The sequence below is a fragment of the Hylobates moloch genome, unplaced genomic scaffold, assembly GCF_009828535.3.
Source record: "Hylobates moloch isolate HMO894 unplaced genomic scaffold, HMol_V3 SCAFFOLD_11, whole genome shotgun sequence".
In the NCBI taxonomy this organism is placed as follows: domain Eukaryota; kingdom Metazoa; phylum Chordata; class Mammalia; order Primates; family Hylobatidae; genus Hylobates; species Hylobates moloch.
The window spans coordinates 102,257,420-102,276,461 of NW_026652286.1; the positions used below are offsets into that span (position 1 = coordinate 102,257,420).

The window sequence follows — 19,042 nt, forward strand, 5'->3', positions numbered from 1 at the left end:
AACTGAGACCTTCATGTAACCCGGGACTCTCATAGGGCTACATTATCGGTGAAAGAGTCAACTTTAAAATATCTGCTGGCAGGCAAAGGGAAATGATGAGGGCATTTATTTATCTTAGCATGAGTTCTGGGAACACTTATTTGCATTAGGTGGGGTTCTGATGGAGGGTAGTAAGTCCCCCTGAAAATTCATAACTATAGATCTTATGAGAATTCAGGGTTTAAGTAAATACTCATAATCTTCTTCCTTGGGGAAAATTAGCAAAAAAGTGGCCCCAGGCTGATATTCTTGGCAAAAACAAAAGCATAAATATCACAGGATCTTCCTTTCATATTTACATAAATATAGACCTAATCCTGTCTTCCACAAATTTCCACAAATAAAGCCACAATAAAATCACTACCAAAGATGAGTTTACAATCTAAAATTGAAAAACAAAGAAGCAAGTTATCAGAAGCAACACACACGCATACACACACACCCCCAAAAAACAGAAAAAAAAGAAAATCATACCTAACCAGCAACATAATTGGACCCTTAAAAACTTCAGTATGTGCTGAAAAAGCCTATAAGAGAAATATATTTTAAATGATTAAAGACACAAAATGAGGACCAAAAAACATGAGACCAAAAAATGCTTTCCTAAAAAAGGAGATAAGTAGAATATTTAGAAGTAAAAAAATACAGTCACTGAGAATAAACTGAACTAAGTAGATTAGAGGTTGCTGAAGATAGAATTAATAAACTGGAAGATAGAGCCAAGTAAATTGAAGGGAATGAGGTTCAGAAAGATAAAAAAAAATTGAAAATAGGAAAGTGAGGCTAATAGATCTGGAGACTAGACTAAGAATGCCAAGTTATATCTGCTTGGGGTTTTAGAATGAAAGAATGGAGAACATGGGGAAGAAGCGATGTTCAAAGATGATTTTCTAGAATGAATAAAGACATGAAATCTCAGGTACAAAGAGCACAATGAGCACTTGGCCTGATTTTTAAAAAAATTTAAATGCACACCCAGAGTATACTAAAATTATAGAACACAAAAGATTAAAAATATTTTTTAAACAACCAGAGAGAAAGATAGGATACCTTCAGGGGAATGGCATGTAGGATTCTGGGTTTGTGATTATTTTCCCTTGTCACTTTGAAGATGGAATTCCCTTGCCAATGGTTAATGTTGTAAGTCAGTCTACATTGTAGGCAAATATGTTTTACATTGACTACATAAAACAAGAAATATTTAATGGTTAGTTGGGCAGGATATAAAAACAGGGAAACTGAAGTATTGGGCAACAGTGACTTATATACTATGAGAAGGTGCTGATGGCAGCTAAAGTATTATATTCATATCAAACATTGATATCATTAGAGTATATAATTTTAAATCAGTAGAGTTATAGGAAGGGAATAAAGAAAACTGCATCCATTCAACAGATGGCAGAAAATGAGGAAACAGGAATGGATAGGAAGAGTCAGTTTGGGGTTTGAGAACACAGGAAAGAGAGATGAGATGAGGGTGAAGAGACAAGATGGGTCAGATCTTGTAAAGCAGATTTTAAAATTGTGACTCTAAAAGGTAGGTGCTCTTTTCTTTAGAAAAAAAAAATGTAGACACGGAGTCTCAGAAAAGTTACTAATGTATTTTAGTTTATACAACTTCATCAGAGACAGAGCTGCATGATATGTCCTTCCTCATTCCACTGTGCCAAGCTGTAATTGCTATGAAGACACTCCAAAACCAGAACATCTGGCTGAGCTCATTGGCAGAGCTAACAAAAACAATAAAAATCAGCAATGTTTGCTAAGCACTTACTAGCTGCCACAGACCATAGTACATGCTTTATGTCAATTAATCCTCACAATTATGAAAGACTCATTATTATTATCCCCATTTTACATATTTGAGAAGAATGAGGCTTAGATGGTTAAATGACTAGGCACATGGCAAAGCCAGATGCGAACCCAGATTCATCTGCTTTTTTAACCTCTATATAATATGGCTGGAATTTCTGGCCCTTCCCCCAAATTTAGAAAGGATCTGTTCATCTTTTCCAGAAAGCATTTCTTAGAACTAAATATTTTTACAATAATAATGATGTGAATTTTAAAAGAAAATACTCAGCTTTCACCTACCCCACTGACATAGGACTTTTTACTTTCCTCTATTCCTTCCTAAACTTTAAGCATATGTACACATTGTGTAGCTGTAACCATATAACAATTCTGTGTTTCTACTTTCTGCATATGAAAAATATTCCATTGAGGTGAAGTACATTGCTTGCCTTATTTCTGTCTTATTGGACATTCAATTTCAATCATTCCCCCTTTTTTTAAATAACTTCAACTTCTCCCTATTTGTTAGCCCTTTCATCTTAGCATATAAACACACTCTCTTCTCTTTTGTAGTACAATTATATCCAAACACTTCATCCAATCTACCTACTATTCTATCTCCTTCCTTCCCATTTCTGCCAAGTTTTCTAAATAAATATTTTTGGCTTAGAGACTCTACTTAATCACTTCTCATTTCTACCTCAATCTACTTCAATTTGGTTTCTTCCATCCTCTTGTCCTCTCTCCTTAGGCAGTCTCCTTTATGTGCATATTACAACTACATCTTTGCTGGTGACCCACACCCAGACTTCTCCAAAGAATAGTCCAGGGATCAGAGGGCTGGGCTGAGGCTGGGGACCATGAACTTGTGGTGACACCAGCCTAAATGACCTGATGACTTTCTCCAGCAGTGTGCAACAGTCGAGGAGAGGTGGAGGAGAAGGTATGGCTAGGACTGATATCACTTTGGGCTTTGATTAACACAAGGAAGGACAAAGCTGTAGGGGAATTGAGAGTGTTGAGGAGTATGGGGAAGAAAACCCAGAATACAAGGTCATGATCAGAGAAGGTGGTACAATGTGGAGATACGCCATTCTCAGTAAGCTGGAAGTGAAGGAAGGGAGACTAGTAATGGTTGATTGGGAGAAAATTAAGGGTTCACAAAGAGCCTTTCTGGCAGTGATGCCCTCATCACAAGAACATGCCTCTCGCAAAGGATCTCCTTCATCCCTCTCCAGAAGATGACAAGACGAAACACAAGAAGTGCCTGGGGCAGATCCCCAGTTCCTGCTTCATAGATGTGAGATGTCCAGGATGCTCTACAGTCACAATGGCCTTCTCCTATGCATGAACAGTAGTTTCATGTGTTGGCTGCTCCACTGTCCTCTGCCCACCTACAGGAGGAAAAGCAAGGCCTACAGAAGGATGTCCCTTCAAGAGGAAGTAGCACTAAAAGCACCCTGAATCAAGATGAGTGGGAAATCATCCCAATAAACATGTTTTTAATTTATTTTTGAAAAAAGGACAAGATTTATGGAAGTAAAATTATGAGCAAGTGAGAAGGATAGAAGATTGTATTCAGAGAGGGGAGTATGATATTTGAGATCTGACATGGGGCTGACAAGGACAAAGTGGATCCATGGGGGTGAGTAGCTGAGCTGAAGTGGAGTTATGGAGATCAATGATCCACATAAGGTGACAGCATGACCTGAAGGAGAGAGAAAGATTGGGCCACAAGGAAAAATCCTCAACAAATATAGGGAGGGATCAAGAGGTGAGTCAGCTCAGCCGTGGTGAGTGATAAGGCAGGATAGTACTATGGCACAGACAGAAGAGTAAACCTCAGAGGCACAAGCTATACACAAAGATGAAGAAATACTGGTTTGCATTCAGAAATGGGGAGGGAGGCAGAAGAATGCTGAACCTCCCTCTGAACTCTGGGGTCTCCTCTTAGTCCATACAGGGAACTCCTTCCAGCTTCTTGAACATTCCATGCTTGTTTATCCCTGGTATTTTCTAGCACTCCCCATCTCTGTAAGGATCACCATTCCTTATCCACTTTCACAACGCAGAAACCAGGAGTCATCCTGGACACTTTTCCCTTGCTTCCCCATCCAATCCATCAGCTCAAAATCTGTTATGTCTATCTGGAATCCATTGATTTTTCTCCATCTCCACTATCTCAACACCAGCCCAGGTCCAGACTGCTGCAATGATAGCCTCCACCTGGCCTCTCTGCTGCTTCTCTTCCCTCCCTCAAATCAGGTCTCCACTCAGCTCCCATGGTGTTTTAGTGTTTTCACATAGCTGATAAAGACATACCCAAGACTGGGAAGAAAAAGAGGTTTAATTGGACTTACAGTTCCACATGGCTGGTGAGGCCTCAGAACCATGGCAGGGGGTGAAAGGCACTTCTTACATGGTGGTGGTAACAGAAAATGAAGAAGAAGCAAAAGCAGAAACCCCTGATAAACTCATCAGATCTTATGAGGCTTATTCACTATCAAGAGAATAGCACTGGAAAGACCAACCCCATGATTCAATTACCTCCCCTTGGATCCCTCCCACGACATGTGGGAATTCTGGGAGATACAATCCAAGTTGAGATTTGGGTGGGGACACAGCCAAACCATATCATTCCACCCCTGAACCCTCCAAATCTCAGGTCCTCACATTTCAAAACCAATCATGCCTTCCCAGCAGTCCCCCAAAGTCTTAACTCATTTCAGCATTAACCCAAAACTACCCAGTCCAAAGTCTCATCTGAGACAAGGCAAGTCCCTTCTGCCTATGAGCCTGTAAAATCAAAAGCAAGCTAGCTACTTCCTAGATACAATGGGGATATAGGTATTGAGTAAATACAGCCATTCCAAATGAGAGAAATTGGCCAATACAAAGGGGTTAGAGAGTCCATGCAAGTCTGAAATCCAGCAGGACAGTGAAATTTTAAAGCTCCAAAATGATCTCCTTTGAATCCAGGTCTCACCTCCAGGTCATGCTGATACAAGAGGTGGGTTCCCATGGTCTTGGGTAGCTCCACCCCTGTGGCTTTGCAGGGTGGAGCCTCCCTCCTGGCTGCTTTCACAGGCTGACTTTGAGTGTCTGTGGCTTTTCCAGGCACACAGTGCAGGCTGCCAGTATATCTATCATTCTGGGGTCTGCAGAATGGTGGCACTCTTCTCACAGCTTGACTAGGCAGTGCCCCAGTAGGGACTCCGGGTGGAGACTTTGACCCCACATTTCCCTTCCGCACTGCTCTAGCAGAGGTTCTCCATGAGGGCCCCACCCCTGCAGCAAACTTTTGCCTGGGCATCCAGGCATTTCCAGACATCTTCTGAAAACTAGGTGGAAGTTCCCAAACCTCAATTCTTGACTTCTGTGCACCTGCAGGCTCAACACCATGTGGAAGCTGACAAGACTTGAGGCTTCCACTCTCACTGAAGCCACAGCCTGAGCTCTACATTAGCCCCTTTTAGCCATGGCTAGAGTGGCTGAGACACAGGGCACCAAGTCCCTACACTGCACACAACATGGGGACCCTTGGCCTGGCCTACAAAACCACTTTTTCCTCCTGGGCCTCTGGGCCTGTGATGGGAGGGGCTGCTTTGAAGGTCTCTGACATGGCCTGGAGACATTTGCTCTGTGGTCTTGGGGATTAACATTAGGCTCCTTGCTAGTTATGCAAATCTCTGCAGCCAGCTTGAATTTCTCCTCAAAAAATGGGTTTTTCTTTTCTACTGCATTGTCAGGCTGCAAATTTTCTGAACTCTTATGCTCCATTTCCCTTTTAAATTGGAATGTTTTTAACAGCACCCAAGTCACCTTTTGAATGCCTTGCTGCTTAGAAATTTCTTCCACCAGATACTCTAAATCATCTCTCTTAAGTTCAAAGTTCCACAAATCTCTAGGACAGGGGCAAAATGCTGCCAGTCTCTTTGCTAAAACATAACAAGAGTCACCTTTGCTCCCATTCCCAACAAGTTCCTCATCTCCATCTGAGACCACCTCAGCCTGGATCTTATTGTTCATATCACTATCCGCATTTTTGTCAAAACCATTCAACAAGTCTCTAGGAAGTTCCAAACTTTCCCATATTTTCCTGTCTTCTTCTGAGCCCTCCAAACTGTTCCAACTTCTGCCTGTTACCCAGTTCCAAAGTAGCATCGACATTTTTGGGTATCTTTTCAGCAATGCCTCACTCTACTGGTACCAATTTACTGTATTAGTTTGTTTTCACACTGCTGATAAAGACACGTGGGAGACTGGGAAGAAAAAGAGGTTTAATTGGACTTACAGTTACATGTGGCTATGGAGGCCTCACAATCATGTCAGGAGGCAAAAGGCACTTCTTACATGGCAGTGGCAAGAGAAAATGAGGAAGAAGCAAAAGTGAAAACCCCTGAAAAACCCATCAGATCTCCTGCGATTTATTCACTATCACTAGAATAGCATGGAAAAGACCAGCCCCAATGATTCAATTACCTACCCCTGGATCCCTCCCACAACACATGGGAATTCTGAGAGATACAATTCAAGTTGAGATTTGGGTGGGGACACAGCCAAACCACATCACATGGCAACATGCATCTCTCCTTCAAATGCAATTTTTAATTTGGTCTCTCTCAACCCTTGACTTAACATATTTCCTTTCTTGAAACTCTTCAATCAAATTCTGTTGTTCTGGATGGGCATGGTGGCACACGCCTGTAATCCCAGCACTTTGGGAGGCTGAGGTGGGCAGATCACTTGAGGCCAGGAGTTTGAGACCAGCCTGGCCAACACGGTAAAACCCCATCTCTACTAAAAGTACAAAAATTATCTGGGCATGGTGGCACTCACCTGTAATCTCAGCTATTGGGAGACTGAGGTGGGAGAATCGCTCAAACCCAAGAGGCAGAAGTTGCAATGAGCTGAAATCTTGTGCCACTGCACTCCAGCCTGAGTGACAGAGTGAGATTCTATCTTAAAAAGAAAAAAAAAATCTGTTTTTTCTAAGGATAAAGGTCAAACCTCTACATGCCCCAAAGCCCCTCACTTGGAATGGTCCCCACCTTCCCCAGTCTCATGCCACATCTTGCCGCTCTTTGCTAACTCTAGCCTCACTGGCTTCCTTTCACTTTCCTGAATGCATTATGATTCACCCTTTGCACATGCTGTTCCCTCTATCCTAAATACTGTTCTCTGCTCTCAGAGAAAGCACCAGCAGGTCTCCCCTCTACATGTTCTTATGGTCACAGGTACCTCTTCCTGGTAGCACCTACCACTGAAGTGAGTTTATCTGTAGCTATGGGGTTATTTAATTAATACTTATCTCCCCCTTCTAGACTGCAAGGCTGGTGAGGACAGGGACTCTGTTTGACTTTAGTAACCACTTTGTTTTTTATTTCTAGCATAGAAATATGGGCCATATGTGGTAGTTAAGAAGACATAGAATCCAGATACTCTTTCAAGGAAACACTTGCTTCCCGTCTGCAGGGAATATGGTCATCAGACAGCCTTCAGCTGTCAGCTCCTTTAGCAGCAGCCTCAGTTGCATAGAGCAGTATCTCTGAAGGTAACCCTTCTTGAGGCAGTCCACATTTGGTACAGTAAAGCAGAGTTCAGTGGGTTTAATGGTGGCCCCAGAAAGACAGATCCATGTCCCAACTCTAAAACCTGTGAACATGGCCTTTTTTAGAAAAAGCATTTCTGCAAATGTAATTAAGAATTTTCTTTTTTTCCAACTTTTACTTTAGGTTCACGGGGTACATCTGCAGGCTTGTCACATGAGTAAATTGCATGTCACAGGGATTTAGTGTACAGATAATTTTGTCACTCAGGTAATCGGCATAATACCCAATAGGTAGTTTTTTCAATCCTCACCCTCCTCCCACCCTCCACCCACAAATAGGCCTCAGTGTCCGTTGTTCCCTTCCTTGTGTCCACGTGTACTCATTGTTTAGCTCCTACTTATAAGTGAGAACATGCAGTATTTGGTTTTCTGTTCCTGTGTAAATTCACTTAGGATAATAGCCTCCAGTTCCATCCATGTTGCTGCAAAGGACATAATTTCATTATTTTGTATGGCTGTGTAGCATTCCATGGTATATACGTACTGCATTTTCTTTATCCAATCCACCAAGCTAATAATCTTGAGATAAGATCATTGTGGATTCAGGATGAACCCTAAGTCCAGTGACAGATGCCCTTACAGGAAAAAGACAGAGGGATGTCAAACACATGTTATTATATATTTGTCTAAACCTAAGAATGTACAACACCCAAAAGTAAACCCTAATGGAAACGATGAGCTTTTGTGATGACGATGTGTCAATGCAGCTTTATCAATTGTGCAAGTGTCCACTCTGGTGGGGGTGTTGATAATGGGGAGGCCGTGCCTGTGTGGGGGCAGAGGTACATGGGAAGTCTCAATATGTTTCTCTCAATTTTTCTGTAAGCCTAAAATTGCTCTACAAAAACTAAGTCTTCTAGAAAGAAACTAAACAGAACAAATATGTAAAAGGCAGAGGGAGATTTGAGACTCAGCCCACAGAGAAGGCCAGGTGAAGACAGAGGCAGGGACTGTAGTGATGTGGCCACAAGCCAAAAAACGCCAGGAGCTACCCGGAGCTGCAAGAGGAAAGGAACGTTTCTCCCCAGAGCCTTGGAGGGAGCACAGCCCTGCCAACACCTTGATTTCAGACTCTGGCCCCTAGAACTGTGGAAACACAAAGTTCTGTTGTTTCAAGCCACCTAGTCTGTGATAGCTTCTTATGGCTGCCCTAGGAAACGAACGCACAGGGGCATAAAGACCTCATATTTGGGCCCCGGGGGATGACTCTGATAAGCAGTTCTGGCTCCAGAGCTCACTGCTGGGTTCCTGGGATTCCATCAGGCCTGCATCAGGGTTCAACTTCTGCTGCCCATTTCTGCTTTCTTCCTTCTTCCTTTCACAGGCTTTGACCCCCAATAAACATCTCACACTCCATACTGACTGCTTCTAGAGAGCCCAGTGTGGCACACCATAATAAGATTTTTGTTAAATAAATAAAGTAGACAGTAAATTCCTGGAAAGCAAAATCCATGTCTTATTCATGTTTACAACCTTAGAGCTTAGTACAGTACTTCACACATAATAGATGTCCAACCACAATTTGTTAAATGAAGGAAAGAATGCATGAACATATAAATGGATTATGCTGAATCTGTAGATTGAAATGTATTCTAGTTAAATGTTTTCATATATCTCTTGTGAGCCTACACTGAGGGGAGGGAAGGAGGGAGGGAAGAAGGAAGGAGGGAGGGAAGAAGGAAGGAAGGGAGGAAGGAGGAAGGAAGGAAGGAGGGAGGGAGGGAGATTGTTTCAGGCTGTGTCAGAGATTGTTTCAGGCTGTGTCATAAGCTTGTCTAAGCTCTGTCATCAGGCTCCTATAAGGGTAGGGCTGGAGAGGATACAATCTCTAGAAAGGACAGCTTTTCTCCTTGAGGGCAACATTTTTGCCCTTGCAGAGCTAAGACGCTTCCTATCAACATGCAGAAATAATTCTACCACCCTGCCCCCAGCCATTCTCACATAAATCCTAAGGATAAACATTTTTAGTGTGAGGAGCAAAAATACAACAGAAGGAACATGCTGCAACAAGGCAGTGGATTGTGGGTGAAGGAGAAGGAGTCGCCACTATTTTTAACAGTGGGAAAGACCCCATGAAGGAGATGGGATTTCACACTGGCTTTACCTCGCAGCATGTTTCAGGGGCACAGGACCTTAGAGGTGACCTACTGCAGTGCCTTCTTTTATAGATGAAGAAACTGAGGCTCAGAGAAAGAAGTGATTTGCTGAAGGTCTTAATACCAGGCTAGTAGCAAAGATGAGGCTGGAGCCTCAGTCCTTTTCTGTAAATCTTACCAGGGTACTAGGAAGGGAAAAATAAAAGGAGAGAAGGGGGAAGTGAGAGAGAAGTGGCAAAATGAGTAAGGTCTCAGTCTCTGTAGGAGGAAGGAGATAATCAGGCTCTGGCTAGATACTTTGGACAGATTGTGCTAATTATTCCCTACAACGACTCTGTGAAACAAAATGTGCTATCTTCATTTTATCATCTAGGATAGTGAAATAAGAAATGCTGGGTGAGTTGTCCAGGTAAATGGTGGAGTTAGGATTCAAACCCTGGTCTGTCGCACTCCAAAGACTGTACTTTCTCCAGGAGAGCATGTTATAAGGGAGAAGGGTGGAATGAAAGTGGGAAGTGGAATGAAGGGATGGTGATAGGCGGGTTAACTGGGGAACACCGCAAAGGAAAACAGGAGTGGGGTTTGTGTAGCCCAGAATCCCCAGAAGAGGACCCTAAAGCTCAGAGTGACAGAAGAGGACAATGAAACATTTCTCATCTCCAAATGTCTAAGAACAAAGGGGAGATGGCAGGAGTGTCTACATCTGGAGTTTGAGCTGTGGGTTTGTGTTAAAAGTGGAACCCCGGGCAGGTAGAAGGGCCATCATTATCCCTGCAGGAGGTAACTACCACCCAGCTGCATGAAGGGCATGACTCTGGACATAGTGAGAAATAGAGAGATGTGGAAGATGAATTAGTGAAGGGGATGGGAACAGTTGGGATGGACAGAGCAAGGGGCTGCATGGAGTTCTGAGAGGTGACTGAGAAGCTCCTTCCTTGAGAGGGACTCGAGTGGGCACGCTGCTCAGGGCAACAAGAAAGCTGCACCTGGGAGAGGAATCCCAAGTGGCCAAGGGCAGCTCTGCTCTGCTCTCATTAAAGTGAACTCTAGGGACTTTGGCTTAGTGATGTCACCTCCACGTCTCATTGCTTTGGTCCAGGCCCTGGTCATCTTGCATGGCGACCTTGGAAGAATTTGTTAACTTGTCTCTTGCCTCTTCCAGTCTAGTCCCCTCCTCCAAACAACCCTCTCATTTTTTCCAAAATGGGTCTTTGCAGGCCACAAGTCAGATTTGATCACTACCCAACCTTAAACCCTCAAAAGATTAAAAACTCTCGTGCGCTGACCCAAGCTACTCATCTCCTACTTCTCCTCACCATTCCCCTATACCAGAGCTGCTTTGAACTTAACACTATTCTATCAACAGGATGCAGTCCTTCACAGTGCCATGTTCTGCAGCTGTTTCTTCCTCTCTCTAGAATTCTTCAATCTCCATCCTTCACCACCAGGTTTCTACCTGGCAAACACCTTCAGGATGTTGCTTAAAGCCTTCCATTTAAATTATCCCTCTTACTTTCAAAAGAGAGCAGTGGTTCTCAGAATCTAAGTGTGATTCTGGGGAACTTAAAATATACTCATACATGAATCCCACCCCAGAATTTCTGTTTTAACTGGTCCAGGATATGGGATTGGCCTGGGCATTGGGATTTTATTTTATTTTAGAGATGGAGTCTCACTCTGTTGCCCAGGCTGGAGTGCAGTGGCACAATCTTGGCTCACTGTAACCTCCGCCTCCCAGATTCAAATGATTCTCCTGCCTCAGCCTCCTGAGTAGCTGGGACTATAGGCACATGCCACCACGCCCAGCTAATTTTTGTATTTTTTAGTAGAGACAGGGTTTTACCATGTGGGCCAGGCTGTTCTCAAACTCCTGACCTCAGGTAATCCGCCCGCCTCAGCCTCCCAAAGTGCTAGGATTACAGGCGTGAGCCACCGCGCCTGGCTGGGATTTTTTTTTCTAAAACCCTAGGGATTCAAGTGTGCAGCAAACATTGAGAAACCATGGCGTAGAGTTTAAACTGCTTAACATTTTAAATGAGATCCTTCATCAGACCTGCTGTGAGAAACATGATGCTATTTTCAATTAATATAATCAGCGTGACAAGAAACCTAAAGAGAAGAGTCATAAATTATAATGACCACAGCTGTTAGTGACTACAGGTCTTAAGGAATCAAGGGGAGTGGTTCTGACTTGTAAGTGTTATAGGAATTTAGAGATGGAGAGTTTTTGTCTACATAAATAGGATAGTAATTAAACTGAACCTTGAAGAATGAGAAATTCAACTTTCTACTACTTTGAATGGATTAGTGGAAAAAGGGGTGAACATTTTCATTAGGGAAAGTGCAGAAGGTAAGAAGATACAGGCTGAAACAATGGTGAACACATTCAATCCTGGGTGCTTTCAAAATACTTTGCCTGTATGAACTTGTTTAATCTGCATAGTATCTCTAAAATATCCCCATTTTATACTAATACTAATATCTCCATTTTATAAATAAGAAAACTGAGGTACAGGGAGTTAGGTAATTTGCCAAAAATCACACAACTACCAAGAGAAAATCATATGTTTAAAGAATGAGTGAAGGATCTCACCCAATTGATGTAGTTTGGATGTTTGTTCCCTCCAAATCTCATGTTGATATGATCCCCAATGTTGGAGGTGGGGCCTAGTGGGAGGTATTGGATTATGGGGGCAGATGCCTCATGAATGGTTTAGGACAAACCCCTTGAGAATTAGTAGATTCTCACTCAGCTCACACAAGATCTGGTTGTTTAAAAGAATCTGGAACCGGCCAGGCACAGTGGCTCATGCCTGTAATCCCAGCACTTTTGGAGGCTGAGGCAGGCAGATCATGAGGTCAAGAGATCGAGACCATCCTGGCCAACATGGTGAAACCCCGTCTCTACTAAAAATACAAAAATTAGCTGGGCATGGTGATGCGCACCTGTAGTCCCAGCTACTTGAGAGGCTGAGGCAGGAGAATTGCTTGAACCCAGGAGGCAGAGGTTGTAGTTAGCCAAGATTGTGCCATTGCACTCCAGCCTGGCAACAGAGCAAGACTCCGTCTCAAACAAACAAAAAAAAAGAATCTGGAACCTCCTTGCTCTTGTTCTTATTCCCATTCTCACCATGTGATACCCTGGCTTTCCCTTCACCTTCTGCCATGATTGGAAGCTTCCTGAAGCTCTCACCAGAAGCAGATGCTTGTACCATGCTGCCTATACAGCCTGCAGAACTGTGAGCTAATTAAATCTCTTTTCTTTATAAATTACCCAGTCTCAGGCATCTCTTTATAGCAATACAGGAATGAACTAACACAGAAAATTGGTACTGAGGAGTGGTGCATTGCTATAAAAATACCTGAAAATGTGGAAGCAGACTTGGAACTGGGTAATGGGCAGAAGTTGGAAGGGTTTGGAGGACTCAGATGATATGAAGACAAGGCAAAGTTTGGAGCTTCTTACAGAATGGCTAAATGGTTGTGACCAAAATGCTGATAGAGATATGGACAGTGAAGTCCAGATCAACAAGGTCTCACATGGAAATGAGGAAGTTATAGGAAACTGGAGTAAAGGTCACTCATATTTCACACTAGAAAAAAGCTTTGCTGCACTGTGTCAAAGTCCTAGGGATCTGTGGAAGGTTGAACTTAAAAGTGATGACTTACAGCATTTGGAAAAAGAAATTAATAAGCAGTAAAGCATTCAAGAGGTGGCATGGCTGTTTTTAACAACCTATGCTCAGATGTAGAAGCAAATAAAAGTTGATACTTACATTTAAAAGAAAAGCAGAGCATAAAATTTGATAAATTTGCAGCATGGCCATGTGCTAGAAAAAGAAGAAGCATTTTGAGGAGAGGAATTCAAGAAGGCTGTGGAGTACTTGCTAAAGTACATGCTAAAGCATGACTGAAAGATAACCAAGTGCTAATATTCAAGCCAAGGGGAAGAAGGTCTCAAAGGCATTTTAAAAGTCTTTGGAGCAGCCCCTTCCAACAGAGGCCCAGGGGCTTAGTGATAGAGGCAGGAGGAGGACAAATGCCTAGGCAGATAGGGGCAGGTCCCTGGTGAAACCCCACCTTCAAGCTGGAAACTGTCCCAGGTAAATCCTCAGACACAACAAGCCAAGGTTGTAAGGCACTAGTATGATCTTTAATAAAAATTTATAAAGGGTTATAAAAGGTTTATAAGAATCTCACCTCATGGTCAAACTGGTTATGATCAGATAAATTATCTATAAGCTTTCATTTAAAAATTGGGGTTGACATTAATAGGAGACTAATGCCAGGGTAAAGTTTGCCTTTCTCTCCCTTGAACAAGATTTTCATGTAATAGTAAAGGACGGTGAAAGTTTTTTGCCTTTAAAAAAAATTCTTGAGTCAACATTTTGGCTAAATGACTTGTGGTAACCTGGAATTCTATTTCATATATCAAATGCTTTGAACCTCTAACCTATTTAAGAGGCTTCCCAAAATTGAACTTCAGCTTCGAAAACTGTCTTTTCTGACCCCTAGCTTTTGGATGCTACAGAGGTCCCCTGGAGCATCCAAGAGAGGTAAATAGGATTATTTGACATGTTTTAGTCATATGAGATTGTCAACGTGATATTTAATCTTCTTTAGGTTATATTTTAGTGAATAATATATGTTTCAAAATTGTATGGGATTTCTAAAATCTAATGTCTGAGTATATGCTATCAATCATAATTAAGGTTATTATGTTAAGTTACTGTAAACCACAGAAATAACCACATTTCTTTGTCAATCATGTTTGACTGTAATTATCCTGGACATTTTGTCATTCACATACAGTTGTTGTCTTGCTTTGATCCTTTTCAAAAGATGGTTTATAATCAGCTATAGGACTTTGACAAGTGCCCTCAAATGCAGGTTTCTGATAACTTTGGAGACTGTGACACTGGAATAAAGGAAAAATGTACAGGACTCATGAAGAGCTGAAATGTTCATGAATATCAAGCAGAACAAGAGTTAACAGAACGGACTGAACTAATAGAAAACTGAAGTAATCTTTTTAACCTTTTTGCTTAAAACATTGCTGATTCTTGTTTTGTTTTTCAGAATCAAGGAAACTTTTATTTTGAGCTATTTACAGTCTTTAATAATTGAGTAAGGTATTCTCCTGTGAACAAAATTTCGAGCATATTTGTTTCTCTCTGCCTGGCTTCTCCAGAATTTGGAAATTATCTGTGAGTATTCTTAACCTATGGCAATATAGTTATTAGCATCGGTGCAATAAGAATCCATTTTCTTTTGCAACAGGACACAATTAGAGAAACTGGCTGTTTTACAAAAGCTTTGACTGGAAGGATGTCCTTCCCTTTAAGGAATCTATATTGACTTGCAGAGCCAATAAGAGATACTTGGGAAAACTGGCCTCATATCTCATCTACATAGTCCCTGTACAGGGTTCCTAACCTGTGGTAAGTAAAGAATGTCACTTTCTAACAGGCGCAGGAGCCCCATTTTCTTGGAACCTCAAGAAGAGAGTAATTTAACCAATTCATAGGTATTTGAGAGTACAAATCCATGGCTGGGCTCAGCTTTAAAAGGTCTTATCTGAGATTTCTTGTGGAACAGAGTTCCATCAAAACCAATTTAAAAGCCTATGTGAAAAATAATTATTCTTGCTGCACTTTATGCAAATAATCAGGCCAAGTGTAAGACTAAAGTCTATTTTGCAAACAATTCAGTCTTATCATGATTTGCTTTTGACAAAAATGAGGACTGGAGAAAAGTTATGTTTCAAAACTTATCATACATTTGTCATTAAATTCTAATTTCATTAGTTGTTCTTAAGTTTTTGCCTACATTTTCAACTAAGCCTGCTTATCCCTCTGAACAAATCAGTGACTTCCAGCTGCAGCTCAGAAGAGACAAAAGGGAGGGGTAATATAAAAAATCTAGATCAATATTCTAGTTCTGAGTAATTATCCTGCAAATCCTGCCAGGTGATAGGAGTAAATAGGGTCCCCATAACCCAGGAGTTTCTTTTTTTGGAAAAATAAGACCAACGGAGCTAACCAAAGCCAAGCCCCATATACACCGAAATCTTAGCAGGCATAGCTATAGCCACCAGTTATCTGGGTATGCTGGCAAACTCAGGATTTTTTAGCTGTCCTTACTAAACTTGTTTTGTTTTGATGTGTATCTTCTAATAACCCAGTTTGTCTCTTCTTGCCTTCAGGCCATCAAACCCCAAACGGTCATGCAACCAGAGCCTCAGACGATGGCTCCCTTTTACCAGACACCCTTAGATAGGCTCTGACTGCCATCTTACCAACACAGTGCCCCCTGCCAGGAGCAAGCAGTTAAAATTGGTCTTCATCCCTATTCTAATGGCAGTAAGATGTACCTCTTCACAGCAGGCAATGACAGAGGCAGGAGGCAGACAAATGTCTAGGTAGATAGGGACAGGTGCCTGGCGAAATCCCACCTTCAAGTCAGAAACTGTCTCTGGTAAATCCCAGGACCAGATTGAAAACCCACCTTCCCATTTGGTGCACTTTCCTCTGATTGATCCCCATCCTTCCCCTATTTTACAACTACCTACCCTTTCCTAATTTGTTTTCTACACTATTGTGCCCACCTTTGAGTGCTGTCTTCACTTTAACCTTTTTTGCATACTCACAAACCAATCATCATGCACTCCCTATTCTGAGCCCACAAAAAGCCCTGGGCTCAGCCACATTGGGAACTCTCCTGCCTTTGGGTAGGAGGACCACCCTTGCATCCCTTCCCCATAAAAAGCTGTTTCATCACTCAATAAAACTTCCCACCTGACTCACTCTTTCAGTGTATATGTGCCTAATTCTTTCTGGTCATGAGACAAGAACCCAGACCTAACTAAGCTACAGAGCAAAATCCTGCATCACTAGGAGGAAAGAATGGATTCAGGGGCCAGGCCCAGGGCCCTACTGCCCTGCCCAGACTCAGGACACTTCTCCCCATATCCTGGCTATTCTGGCTCCAGGCTTGGCTCAAAAGGGATAAAGTACAGCTTAAGCCACCACTCTGGAAGGGCACAAGCCATAAGCCTTGGCCGCTTCCATTCAGTCTGGAGGTATGCAGAGTGCAAAAGCAAAGGAGACTTGTCAGCTTCCCCTTAGATTTCAGAGACGTATTAGAAAGCTTGAATGCCCAGGAAGAAGCCTGCAACAGGAGTGGAGCCCTCACTGAGAGCACCTACTAGGGCAGTACAAAGGGGAAATGTGGGATTTGATCCCCCCCCCCACAGTCCCCACCAGAGCACTGCCTAGTGGAGCTGTAGGAAGGGGGCTGTTGCCCTCCAGACACAAGAATCGTAAAGCCACCAGTAGTCTGCAATCTCAGCATGGAAAAGCCACAGGGGCAGAGCTTCCCAAAGCCTTGGTATTTGTGCTGTTGAAAAGAACAAGTTTGGCCCAAAACACCAGTGTGCCCAGGATGTGGGACATGGAGCCAAAGGAGATTATTTTGGAGCTTTAAGATGTAATGTCTGCCTTGTTGTGTTTCAGACTTGTGTGGAGCCTGTTATCCCTTTCTTTTAGCCAATTTCTCACTTTGGGAATGGAAATGTCTACTCAGTGCATGCACCACCATTATCTCTTGGGTGTAAACAACTTGTTTTGATTTTACAGGTTCATAGGTAGAAGCAATGTGCCTTGAGTCTCAGATGAGACTTTGGACTTTGATGAGTTAAGATGTTGGGGACTACTGGAAAGGGATGATTCTATTTTGCAATGTGAGAAAGACATGAGATTTGGGGAGCCACGAGTGAAATGATATAGTTTGGATGTTTATGCCCTCCAAATCTCATGTTGAAATGTGATCCTCAGTGTTGGAGATGGGGCCTCGTGGGAGGTATTAGATTATGGGGGCAGATCTTTCATAAATGGCTTAGCACCATACCCTTGGTAACGAGTGAGTTTTTGCTCAGTTATTTCATGTGAGATCTGCTTGTTTAAAAGAGTCTGGAACTTCCCCTCTCTTGTTCTTTTTCCTGTTCTCACCATGGGATGCACCAGCTCTCCCTTTGCCTTCTGCCATGATTGGAAGCTTCCTGAGGCCCTCACCAGAAGCAGATGCCAGCAATATGCTTCCTGTACAGCCTGGAGAACTACGAGCCAATTAAAAATATTTTTGAAATAAATCACCCAGTCTCAGATATTTCTTTACAGAAATGCAAGAACAGGCTAACACACCAACAGGTATGAAAGATTCATATTGGATATTTGTGGAAAATGAGTTTGAGTCATTAGAACGGTTCCAGGGCAGGAAAGGCCTGGAATGGGAAAATGGTGTGTTTAAACTCAGCATGTTGAGAAATAGAAAGACACTGACAGTCACAAAGGAGAAGACCAACTCAGTAAAGTAATGTTTCAGGAACTTCAAGAGCCAGCAGGTTGTGGGGATACTTTCATTTCCAGCCATGATGGAACAGGTGTGTGGTAGTAGGCCAACACACCTGCTGAGAACAAGTAGAAAAGCCAGACAGAACAAATTTCTGCGTGAAAGCACTAGAGATCTGTCAAACAGCTAGGATTTGAAGGACCAGATCCTGTACAGAGAGAACATTTACTGAGGTGAACCCAACTCTATATACACTGCTTTCACCTATCGGCATTTGTTGATTATCAGTATGTGGCAGGAGGCCAAGAAGTTGGGCAGAGGAAGCTGCTAAGAATCAGAAGAACTTCATGAGGCAGAAAGATACAAATGGAAGTATTTCCAAGGCAGCCAAGATTTGAAGGCTAAAATCCCAAAGAGAAATGAGCCTAATAGTCAGCACTGATATTTGAGACCAGCTATGGTTTGAATATTTGTCCCCTCTAAAACTCACGTTGAAATTTAATTGCCATTGTAACCGTATTAAGAGATGGAATTGTAATAGGTCATTTTCCCAACGCACAACCATTCGATATAAAGAGACACTGGATATTGTGGCAGAGAAAGGGTTTAATAATTGTAGGGCAGCCAAATAAGGAGACAGGGGTATCTCTAACCCACCCTCCCGAGGAATTTGGGTCTAGGGATTTTAAAGGAGTTAGAGTAGGCTGAAGTGTGGGGATCATTGATTGATCAGAGTGAAGTCATGGAATGGGGAAATGAAGAAACTGCATTCTTACACTCATTTGGTTCCTCTGTGGGGAGGGCAGGGGTCTTTAACCTGGTTGGCATCAGCCTTTCCACTGGAATTCAGGATATGAAGAACATCTTAAGCAATTCTTAAACAAAAAGTCTTATGATTCTAACATGAGTGGTCTTACCTATAGGAACAATGGGGGTGCAAACCCCCAGGGCCAAAGTCACAGGATCTATTGCCAGGTGACTTTGGGTTACAAGGAAATTGGCCGAAGTGCAGCCTGAGTAATGCTTGATTATAACTATATTTTTGCCCAGAACCTAGCACGTAATTCTTGTTAACCCTGTGAGGATGGTTTCAGGACCTTTAACAGCTGATTAGGCCATGACGGCTCCACCCTCACAGGAGGGATTGGTGCCA

At 42.5% G+C, this 19,042-nt stretch overlaps 1 pseudogene; it reads left to right on the forward strand.

Moving 5' to 3' along the window:
• The first annotated feature begins 3,034 nt into the window (after positions 1-3,034).
• Positions 3,035-3,280, forward strand: LOC131384647 (small ribosomal subunit protein eS27-like; annotated as a pseudogene).
• The last annotated feature ends 15,762 nt before the right edge of the window (positions 3,281-19,042 follow it).